Raw genomic sequence first — 12173 nt, 5'->3', positions numbered from 1 at the left:
GTCGTCAGAATATATAGACAAATTGATTTTTTCTATGCCTATAAAATGTGCTGAAGTAATAAAACATAATGGCTATTCTACTTGTTATTAATAAATAATGATTATATAGAATAATTGATTATTTCTTAAACTACTTTTTTTTCGTAACAACTTTGACTATCTTTCAGGTCCTTTACTACAATGTTTTTTTCCTACTTTGATTTTAAATAAAACGCAGAAAAAGAAATAATACTGTATGTATACGCAAGTTTTTTCTCGACAATAAAAAAAAACATTCCGAGTTTTAGCGTAGATTCATATAAAGGTCAATTTGGCGTACACTTTCTTAGACGAAAGTAAAATAAGAAGCAGAATTTGACAATTCCACACCTTCTTCCGAGGAGTTGTACACAATTAATAAGACACACTTTAGTTAACGAACATCTGTTAGGTATTGTCCTTAAGCTTCCATTACAGTTTAGCAGTAGCAATACGTAAGTACTCGTAGTATTTGGGTAACAGCAGAAGCGTGGTGGGTGGCCAGTAGTCACAAGACTGGGGTTTGGGGGATGTTATTGCTTCATATGATTACCACTTTACTGGTTATTACTTGGTAGCAATACGCGGTCAACCGGCATTTTCAGTGGTGGGAATGGAGAACAACTCACATTGGAAATATAGTACAGAATACACACAACAAAGAAAAAGTACTGAAAAAATGTATGAGATTACTAGCACCTTTCTTTTACCCTCCATTTTTCAAATTATTAAAATAAAACACGTCAGTTTATAGACGCAAAATGCCACATTTTGACGTACTGGTTGATCTTTTCTTAATTTCGGATTTCACCGTAGCGGAAATGTTTGATTTTGAAATTATTAGTCATTACATTTTCAGACTCATGAAAAAATTCTGAACACATCTGCACAATTTTCGTGTCTTTACTTTAGACCTACTTACGAGTATTTTTTTTTGAGACACTTAATTCTTGTTTTAACCTGGAGTGCTGCGACTGGATAGGTGAAACGACTCTTGTAAAAGATAAAAAAAATTCGATTTAAATTTTAATTTTTTGGGGTTTAGCCCTGCTTGGTTAAAGACTAATTTTTAATATAATTTTAGTTTTGAAAAGTCAAGAATGCCTTTGAAATTTTCAAAAAACCTATTTTTCTGTAAAGTGCCTTTTATGTGGTAAATACGACAAAAAGTTATTAAGAAAGGTTGTTTAGAATCAACATCTAGGCCCCTAGACAACATTTCAAAACCATCGGCCAACTATGATTTTTCATTTTTTTTTTCTATTTAATCCAAGGTTTAGTTTTATTTAATTATAACTTACGAGTATTAGTGTTAAGCCAGTAACTTGTAGTAATAATCCAAGTGTGATTTTTTTTTACTCATAATAAGAGAACTGTTAAAAATAAAATTCTTTGATTTGTGAAATAAACATTACAAAAATGAGAAATAGTGAAATACAATTGACAAAAGAGGAAAAACGAAAGAAAAACACTGTAACATTAATAAATAAAAATAGTCCAATAATATGGATTCCCAAAATTGATGGCTTTAAATTCACCTTTTGGAGCCATAGTGTGTGTGTTTTTGCAAACACAAAAATGCGCCTGACGCTCGGTCTCACCTCACCCAGACTTCACGAGCCGTCACTGGTAGAAGTACCTACTTTTTGGCATTATCTTGATCTTGTCAAGCCAATCTTGTTTTCAAAAAATGAAAAAGTAGACATGTTACTAATTTGCGGCGAATGTCGAAAGAACCTAGCAGCAGTCCGACGTCTGTATACGAAACGGTATCCCCAAGACGGCATCCCTGCAGGCAGTATCTTTCATTTTTGGCCTATGATGAATCAAATCCCACCGCCCCGACCAGAGAAAAATGGACAAGAAATGCAATTAGTCATGAATCCACTAAAAATAAATCCTCGAAACCAATTTGATTTATTTAAATATCAATTACGTCAACATCTGTATGAAGATTGCTGGATTTTGCTGGATTACTGTGACTGATTGCTTCATAATAACGATAAGACCACAATTTCATTTCGTTCATCCTTTTTTTGATAAATCATTATTCACCAACACTCTTCAACGGACAGAATACTCGAATACTCCTGTGGCGTTTAAATTGGCAACGATATTTTTTTTTACAAAAAGAAAAGAATTGCAATCACTAGTGGTTTTGCGAAGGGTATACATCCAACAAGATGATGCTCCACGTCATAATGCTTACTTGATAGGAGGTTTGATGAACAAGTCATTGCAACAAATGGTCATATACAATGTACAATACGGCCCAGGCTACATTCACTTCAATTTTTAGAAGACACAATGTGCCAAGTTTTTAAAGTACTACGTCTGCAATGCTGCAAGATGTATCAAATACCGTTTTCAGACATAGAAGAAGGGGAATTGCTCTTTGAACATTTGCCATCTGATAGCCCGTTAAAACATTGCTTTTGTTGTACGTTTTTGCGTTGTTAACCCATATATGATACTTAAATTTCTATTAACTGTAATTTTTCAGGTGGCGCCATTTGAAAAAATCGTCTTTATTACAAAAACGAATGTACACAGATTTAAATGCTTCTAGCTTATAAATTCCTTCACTAAAAATCAAGTATGTATTTTTCTGTTACATATTATTTATGTCGATTGCGATGAAATAATTCGCAGCACTTCCAGCTTTAAAACAAAAATCTTCTCGGGATTCTGAAAATGCTATAGTACACAAATATGTAAACTGCTCGACAATTGAAATGGAACGCTTAAAAAAATAGCTGCAAAATATTTTAGAAACAAAAGTTTAAGATAAAAGTTTTTATGTTTGACACTATGTTATTTCACGGTTTATGTGAAACAACATTTTCAAATCTACTTCTTCAAAAAAGACAAGAAATGTATAGAATTCAAAAACTTTAAGATTAATGTGAAACTACACTTAACAAAAAAAATAAATATTTTTTACAAAATTCACAAAAAAATTAAAAAAAACTTGTCTTAATATCTTGTAGGCCCTCCACGTGCTCTGTGCACAGCCAAAACTCTTCGGGGCATACTTCTGATTAAATTATTAATATATTCTCTAGGAATACGTTCCCATTCTTCTCTGAGAGCAATTTCAAGCTCATCTAGTGTGTCAGGGTAGTATAATCGTTCTGACAACTGACGCTGCATACGATCCCACACATGCTCTATAGGATTGGAGTCTGGTGAGTTTGCAGGCCAAACCATTCTTCGAATGTTCTGAGCTTCAAGAAGGTCGTTTACGATTCTTGCTCTATGTGGACGAGCATTATCGTCCATAAAAATAAAACCATCGCCAAAATCTTGTGCAAATGGGATAACAACCGGTAGAAGACATCTTTGAATGTATCTTTCCCCATTCATAGTTTCCCTTCTCAAACAGATAAGCTCAGTGCGGCGATTCAAAATGATCCCACCCCAAACAATTATACCCGCTCCTCCATAAGCCACTTGTGGAGCCATGTTACGTTCATGGTATCGCTCCCCAGGTCTTCTCCAAACAAAAATTCTTCCATCCGAATGGTGTAGATTAAATTTTGATTCATCTGTAAACAGACAATTCTGCCATTCTTCAAGTGTCCAATTCATGTGTTCTTGTGCCCAAGCTCTACGAGCAGCGCGTTGAGTCCGTGTTAATAGTGGACATTTTGCACGTCTTCTAGCCCGTAGATTATATTCATGCAGCCTTCTGACAACCGTTCTTGACAAAATCACAACTCCCGTGGCTGCTCTGAACGCATTATTAATTCTTGAAGCATTGTGTGTAGGGTTCCGCCTAGCTAGCAGTCTCACATATTGCGTTTGTGCAGGAGTTGTATGTCTTTGACGACCTCCTCCATGCCGAAAGTCGACGCTACCGGAAATTCTTAACCTTTGTAAGGCTCTATTAATCACGCTGGGGGAGACATTAAAAAATCTTGACACTCTTCTTTGCGAGACACCATCTTCTACCATTCGCCGGGCAACATTCAAATTATCAATGCTTAAACGATTATAAACCATTTTGTGATACTTATTTAATCTAAAAATGCTTTTAACTTAACTTTAGCATCAATTTATAAGAGTTTATGCACCAAACAATTACGGAGCAAAACAATGTAATTGGTAAAGAATAAGTAATTTTTTGACACATGGCTACTTGATGCGTTTTTTACAGAAAATCGTGGCCTAGCAACGACTAATTTATCATTCAAATCATTCTAAAAAGATTGCGACTTAAAAGTTGCTCATAGATGGAAACATTTTAATTTTTATATGAGTGTTCCATTTCAATTGTCGAGCAGTTTATTACATATTTTAACTGGAGCTATTTATTCACAATACGATTGAAATCTTCTTATTGCATTACATTTTTAACATTAACAAAAATTACGATGTCGCATTAACTGTGCGTTTTATTCTTCGTAAATTTAAAGACTTTAGAGAAAATTATTTGTAGTCTAAAATAGCTCAAGTGATAAATTATGGGAAAATGAATATTCGAAGGATTCCATACTTGTTTTCAAAAGTGCTTGTATCAGTTGCATCAATAATTACAAGTACATACGAAGAAATTAAATCCTGTGCAATCTTGTATTCAGTCGAATCCACAGGGCATTATTGAAATGCGTTGAGAAAATTTAAACGGTGATAGAACTCCTCAGAACAAGTTACTTTTCTATTTACCATTTTTTCGAAAACTCAAATTTATTTTCACCGTATTCCGTGTCATCCAGTCGTCTACGGCAAAAATCCAGGCGGATAGGCATGAGAAAGTGAATTTCTCGTATTTATCGTTAAAAATGGTGCAGTACACTAATCCGGAGTTAACAGACATGGTGCTCATCTATGGGGAACCTTTATCTAACGCTGAGGCAGCCAGGCGTTTGTACATAGAAATTTCCCGGTCTCCAAGTTCCTATGCACATAAATATCTTTTTCGCATTTTGTACAGTAATGAACTATATTACTGTACGCAAAATCGTACAGTAATAGGTCATTTTACAACATAGCAACCATTACTGTACGATTTTGAGTAATACATATTTAACTTTTGTACGAACAAATTTTAATATTCTTCAAATGCGAAAAAATAGTATAGGCTCCTCGTCAGAAACGTCATTTTACTGGACTCGTATGGCATTTAAATACTCGCTAACGAGACCGCTCAAGATCTCGCTGTGTTTTGGATTTGGGGCCTGAAATTCTGCAAGTTGAGGAAGAACCGAATGTTAGTTGCCGACGACTTGCATTAGGAATGGGCGTTTCCAGTTTCACAATTTGGATAACGCTGCATGAACAGGGATTACATCCTTATCATCTTCAACGTATCCAACACTTAAAACCAGAAGATCCACCACGTCGATTGCATTTTGTTAATGGCTTCTTCAGAAAATCGGCGAAGACCCCGATTTTATCGTCTTCATCGTCTTAACCACAGATGAAGCAGGATTTACTCGAAATGGAGTTTTCAATTCACGTAATACCCACATCTGTCGGACGAAAATCCACACCAAATCCGAGAACTTTGTTTCCAGCAAAAGATTTTCAATTAACGTGTGGGCGGGAATAATTAGGAATCGTTTGATCGGGCCATGTGTTTTACCTCAACATTGAAATGGTGAAGAATATTTAGGTAAATTCACTTCCTTAAAAATTGGTCGGACGCTAATTTAGAAAGTCGGTGGATCGGTCGTAACGGACCAGTTTTATGGCCACCTGGTTCACCGGACTCAAACCCCTGTGAATTTTTTTTTATGGGGCCACTTGAAACAAATTGTGTATTCTATGAGACTCCAGTCATTATCGTCGAAGAATTAACTGTTCGTATAAATAATGCTGTCGAGTCAATTCGACAAAATTCCGTCATATTGGTGAGAACTCAAGCTCGAAAGGCACATGCGTGCATCGATAACGGAGGACGTCATTTCGAGCATTTCATTGAAAGGTTTGTGCCCTTGATCAAGTGAGGTGTGTAAGTTCAATGTCACTTTCACTACCAATAAAGAATTGGTTTTGCTTAATTATCTAATAATTTTATTTCCTTTATTCGCTTTTAGTGTACGCTAGGACACACTGACTGGCGGGTACCAAAATTTACATGAAACTAATTAAAATTTTATCTGGGTTTAGAAAGATTTTTTGAAAAAGGAGTATATAGAATAGTATATTCTGTAACGAGGTTAGAATGAAATTTCGATCTACGAGTGGAAGATTCCGAGCGCGAGCGTTAGCGAGCTAAAGGAACCACGAGTACATCGAATTTTCATTCTAACCGAGTAACAGACTGTATTTTTAATAGTTAAGCAGTTTCCTTCAGTTTTCAAACGAATGGCACTAAAAGTGATCATTTGGTGTTAATTAATTTTTGCATATTTTGCATTTTTAGTCAAACAATGGTTTTTCATGCATATTTCGCCCTTTTATGCATATTCTAGCATATTATAGAACATTTCAGATTTTTTCCACGGGATCTGTTTTGGTAAAAATAAACGAAAAGGTGTTTTGTACAGCAGGTGGAAAAATGATAAGTTACTTTAGGGTAGTGTACCTATATAAAAGTTTGCTATGAGTAGGGCAAACAGCGTGATCCAATATGATTGGTGGATCACTTTTACCACAGCCTATTCGTTCATTTTATTAAAACATCCGTCATTGTGACATTCATTGCGGTTCGTCAAATAACAACAATGACAGGCTGCAGTGTAGAACGATGTAGAAATAGAACCGAAGATGGCATAATTTTCAAATCTACCCCGAAAAATGCATATAAGCGTTTTGTTTGGAGAAAGCATATGAATAGAATGCCACCGAAGAATGGAAGAATATATGAAGACCATTTTTCAGAAGATCAGTGGGAAATTTATGGGAAAGTACTGAAGAAGCATGCTGTACCTTCTATTTTCGGCTTTCCGAAGTTCTCATTAAATTCAAAAATAGAAGAAAAAATGTGTGCTGCGTTACCGGAAAATTTAAACCAACTTAAAGAATATTTTGATCACGTCCATCTCAAAAAAAAATTCAGAATTTAAAGAGACTGATAATTTTAAAGTAAATAACAAAAAATTAAGTAATGCCCTCTACTTACAAAAACGTCAAAATAGAGAACTAAAAGAGAAAAATTGGAAAATGTTTTTACAGTAGATCAACTTCAGGCCATTACAACAAAAAAAATCAGACGAAACTTTAACCAAAGCACTGAAACTTAAATTTGCATGTGGAACCAGTGGATATACCATGTTGAGAAAAATGAAATTGCCATTTCCTGCCATTTGCACATTAAATTATCATTTACAAAATTTACATTTTCAGAGGCCGATTTCAAGTTGACTTGCGACTGTCGTCGCGCTTGTTGTCATGGTAACGGCGCAAGAGAGAAAGATGACGCATATTGGTAAGGACAAAGATAGCTATACATTTGCGCTGCACCTATTTGCCACCATGACTTGAAATCGGACCCTAAGTCGGGAGTTTTAGATGATGTTATAAATTTTATGAAAATTAAGATAGAGACATTCAATAATGATTTTGTTAAAGATTGCATGTTAGTTTTGGATGAAATGGATATATGTAAATAAAACCTGGATTAGACTATTGCGTTCAAACCGGAACATATGTTGGCAATATTACTTTCCCTCAACATAAAGGTGTAGCCAGTAAAGCTTTGGTAATTATGCTGGGAGGAATTTCAACCAGGTGGAAGCAAATAGCCGCATTCTACTACATGGGGGACAGCACCAATGGAATGATTCTAGGAGATATTTTCAGAAAACCAGTGCAATAGGGTTAACTAATCATTCGGTTACTTCTGATATGGGGGCGGCAAATCAAGCGATGTGGAGAAAATTTGGAATATGGCTGGAAAACATTGTGCGACTAAACATTTTTTATTATAAATCCTTCTGATGGACGAAAAATCTACTTCTTAGCAGATGGGCCACATTTATTGAAAAACATTAAGAATTGTTTGGTGCAGGACAAAAGTATACAGTTATCACCATATTTTGTAGAAAAATACAAATTACCAAGCAATCTTGTGAAAATTGAGCATTTTGTGATGAAGAAACTGTGGATTTAAAATTTGCTCCAAAATTAAGCATCGATTTATTGAATACGGGACATTTCAACAAAATTAAAGTTTCCCATGCATTAAATGTGTTAAATTGGGACGTTAGCTGCAGAATCTACCGAAGATGAATCATCTTTAACAGCATTTTTTTTATCGATATGGTTTCCAAGCGGTTTAAACTGACAAGTTCCCGGACGACGACATTGGCTTTAAGTAAATTTAATTTGAGAGTAAATCAGGAAACACTATTGTTTCTTAACGAATTTATAACATTATTTTCGAGTTTAAAAGTAGCTCCTGATAAAAATGGAAAGGCCTTTTTGTTCGACACTTTCAGAATTTGAGAATTTTCTCCTGCGTGAACGGATTTTGATAAATGTCACAGCTTGTCAAAACGAAACGTCAAGCTAATTTTAAAGATTTTAAGCGATTTGGAGCCTTTAAGAGGCTCGTCGAACAAAAAAACGTTGTATTCAACTCGTTCGTGTGTAAATTGGGGCTTTTTTGTCATTCTTGTGACGCTACTGACCTAATGACATTAAATTGACAAATTTGGACCAAAAATAGTTGACAAATATACGCGTTTGCCCTACTCTTAGCAAACTTTTATATAGGTATACTACTTTACGGTTGTGTGTATCGGATTTAAAAAATATCAGAACATCACTATGGATGTGTCTTTGTATTTATCTGGAATTTGTTTTTTCTATTTTTGTGTTCAATAAGCATTATTAGGTGTTGCTAGGAAGCGTACACGCAACAAAGCTTGTAAGTACAACACTTTTTGAACTTTACGAAATTACGTACAAGTTCACACACGACAAATTCTGTATAACACTTTTTTGAACACAACTGTACGTTACATTATTGTCTTTAATGGTTTTCGTAATAAGTTAAAATGATAATGAAGTCATATTTTTGAATGTTCAAATTTTTTTTTAAAAGATATGTGAATGAAAATCTCAAATCACGCAGCACATAACGAAAATTAGAAATCTTGAAGAAAACTAAACTTTCTGAAAACAATTTTACGAGAATCGTTACTTGGGGAAACCTCTAGAAAAAAATGAAGAATTCAATATTTCATTATGTAAAGCCAATATTCCTCTAAAAAACTTCAAAATCCTAGTTTTCGGTCATTCGATATATATACTTGCATATTTTGGATTAATAGTGCATATTGCTGCATATTTCAAAGATTCGAGTGCATATTTATGTACATATTTTGACATTTTATACTGCATAAAATCCGCTCTCTAGTAATTTGTTTTGATGAGTTTTATCACTGTTTAAATTTTCACAACCCATTTTAATAACAGTCTCTATAGGAAATTTATTTTTGTAATGACGAACTAGAGTTATTAAATTTAGTAACTTTTGTCTTGTGAACGCATCTTTTTACCGCCAATTTGCTTTATGATTCGTGGAAGATTATACTTTTAGCAACGTATGTTGTTTAAAAAATTCGTGCAATGTAAGATGAAATACTTGCTTGATTCAGGTGAGCAAGCATTGTTAACAAGTGAAGAAATATCAATCTGCAGCCACCAAACTTGTTATGTCTTTTATTTATATGTATCTCCTCACTGTTCACCGCAAAAATTTGCAGTATGTATTTATCAGTTGCATGCGGCGCGCTAAATCTGCTTCTGATGACTGCAAATTCTTAGTACTTCGACGAAGTTACCTTTTCGAGTAAGTAATATTCATTTTACTTGAAATTTATCTTCGGTATGTTGGAATATGTTTTTTTGTGGCTATTTTTATTAAGTCAGTGTTACAGTAAAAATAATGTAAGAAGTCCCATGTCAAATTTGACAGTGGTGATAATATTCCTGTAAGTACACTCAAAACAAAAATTTTCATTTTATAGTAAATTGTGTGGCTGTTTTTTTGCACATTAAATAATGTCTATGTTGAACATATTATCCGTTCGCTTGACATGCGCACTGTCAGGTCGACAGGCTGTTGGTAATATTCAAAATCCTTATTATAGTAACTTGGTAATTTACGTACAATAATGTTGCCACATTGGAGAAGTATATGGGTCATTTATCTATTGCTGATGTTCCTCTTATAACTATTTCTCTTGCCGTGTCCGATTTAGAATCAGAATTGGAGTTCTATTCTGAGGAAGATCTAGATACAATAACTTAAATAGCGTTAAATAAAATAATTTGAAACACCGGTTTATAACCCAAATTTATTTATCACTAGATTTAATGTACACTCAAAAAAAAAGTCGAAATTTTGATGTACAGTTGCGGAATTAAAGCAATATGTATTTTTCTGTCACTTCAACAAAATCTCTGTAAGCCACCTTTTAGTGTCATACCTGAGATTCAAAAATTAAACTTTTCTGTGTCAGTCACGCAGTCAGTTTTTGAATTTTGAGTTTTGAATAATTGATTGCACTAAGTGTAATTAAATTATGGCTTTGATATGTTGCCTACCCGCTATTATGCCACAAATCACAATTTTTGAATGCAAATATGTATGTACATATTTAAGTCAAAAAGACAAAAACATGACAAGAGTAAAAATGAGGTTATTAACGTAAAGATTGTTTTAGAGTTAATATTATGACACTGACAATACTGCCCGAAATTTTATTTCCGCAACTGTACATTCGGCCAATTTGGATAAAAAATGACATTGACAGTGAGGATGTCAGATGAACGGATAATATACATTTTTAAGGTTTCTTACCTTTTCGACATCTTGCAAAAATGAAAATTTATAGTTTTGACTTGTCACGTTTTGTTCCGAACCTTCTCATTGGATAAGGCAACTAAATTATTAATAATGCGCAAATTAAACGAGAATTAACAAAAGATCTTATGTAAGAGATGTTTTGCTTTTGCATATCTGATCTTATATTACTGTTTTTGTTTAAAATGTTTTTCTTTATTACTTTAATTCATTTGTAATGCTGTGGGTAGTTAGGTAAATGAAAATGTGTAAAACTATAGTTTAAAATTTCTTTGGAAAAATGTAAAATCTCTAAACTTGGTAAAGTTTGTCCAGCGAGAGATTGGTTCACATAAAGATCACTAAATTCTAGGTAGAGAAAATAGTACCTAGCGCACGTAAAATTTGAAATTGTACATATATCCTTCAAGCAATAACATTTTTGCCCTGGGGGTCTATTCTTCAATCTCGAGTGATAAATGTGCATACGAATTTGTCAATTCTCGTTTCATTCGCGTTTTAAACTGACCCAATTATGCCAAAAAAAGTCCAATTTACACACGAACTCGTTAAATAAACTACTATTCGCTTGGTATTCAAGAATGGAAAAATAGAAAATATTTGTAGTGTGCAACAACAACCGTTCGAGACATGTCGTATACGACAGATTGAAGAATACACCCCCAGAAATTATGCTCTAATTAATGTATTATACCTAGTGCATTTTTGTAGTGTTGCAAGCCTATAATTTAAAATCTCCCAATCTCTCGCTGGACGAAGTATAACTTAAACACCTCATAAAATAAAATAAAGCAGTTTCTCACTTACTTCTCTGAAAGGTCAAGTTGTGTGATACTCGGAAAACGATTTATTTGTTAGAAAACATAATTTCAAGTTTTTTTTTATCGACGCCATTGATTCGAACATCGTTGTGAACTTGTGAAGAAAAGCCGCTCCAAATAAAAAGAGAAATGTGGCAGCCCAGAACAGACAATTTCTTTTCCAACCTTTGAAATTGTATTTAAGTGTAAACAATTATAAAAGAAATACGACATAGTGTCTCCCAAGAAAGTAACAAATAGTGGAATAGCACAAAAGACACCCATACAATAATTATAGTCGAGGTGTAAAGCCCTTGTTTGTGTTGCGGAGGCGTCTACATTTTATCAGTTACTGAGTTAATTGGCAACTTACCTCGATCTTAAAAAAATTCTTCACCGAACTACCAAAAACCGCCCTAACAAATATGTTTATGACAATTTGTGATGTTTGTCTTCAATAACTTCGATAATGTTGAGAAAATATACACAAATTCTACAAGCTGACTCTTACGTCAGCACAATCGCTAAACAAAATGGCGGAAGGTTGGCGGTTGGCGCGATGGCGCCTCCTATTCAATTTTTCGGTCACGCAG

The 12173-nt window shown here is 34.1% G+C and overlaps 1 protein-coding gene across 1 annotated transcript in view; it reads right to left on the bottom strand.

The window, feature by feature from the left end:
- The window catches only part of LOC138141266 (RNA-binding protein 12), a 52349-nt gene extending 40217 nt beyond the window's left edge, over positions 1–12132 (bottom strand). Inside the window, exon 1 of the mRNA XM_069061969.1 lies at positions 11954–12132. The gene's annotated coding sequence lies outside the window, so the exon portion shown is untranslated. The remainder of the gene's footprint in view (positions 1–11953) is intronic.
- Between the last annotated feature and the right edge of the window lie 41 nt (positions 12133–12173).

This window comes from Tenebrio molitor, chromosome 1, assembly GCF_963966145.1.
Source record: "Tenebrio molitor chromosome 1, icTenMoli1.1, whole genome shotgun sequence".
NCBI lineage: Eukaryota > Metazoa > Arthropoda > Insecta > Coleoptera > Tenebrionidae > Tenebrio > Tenebrio molitor.
Note: the sequence above shows the minus strand (reverse complement) of the source record. Positions and strands in the feature narration are given on the sequence as shown.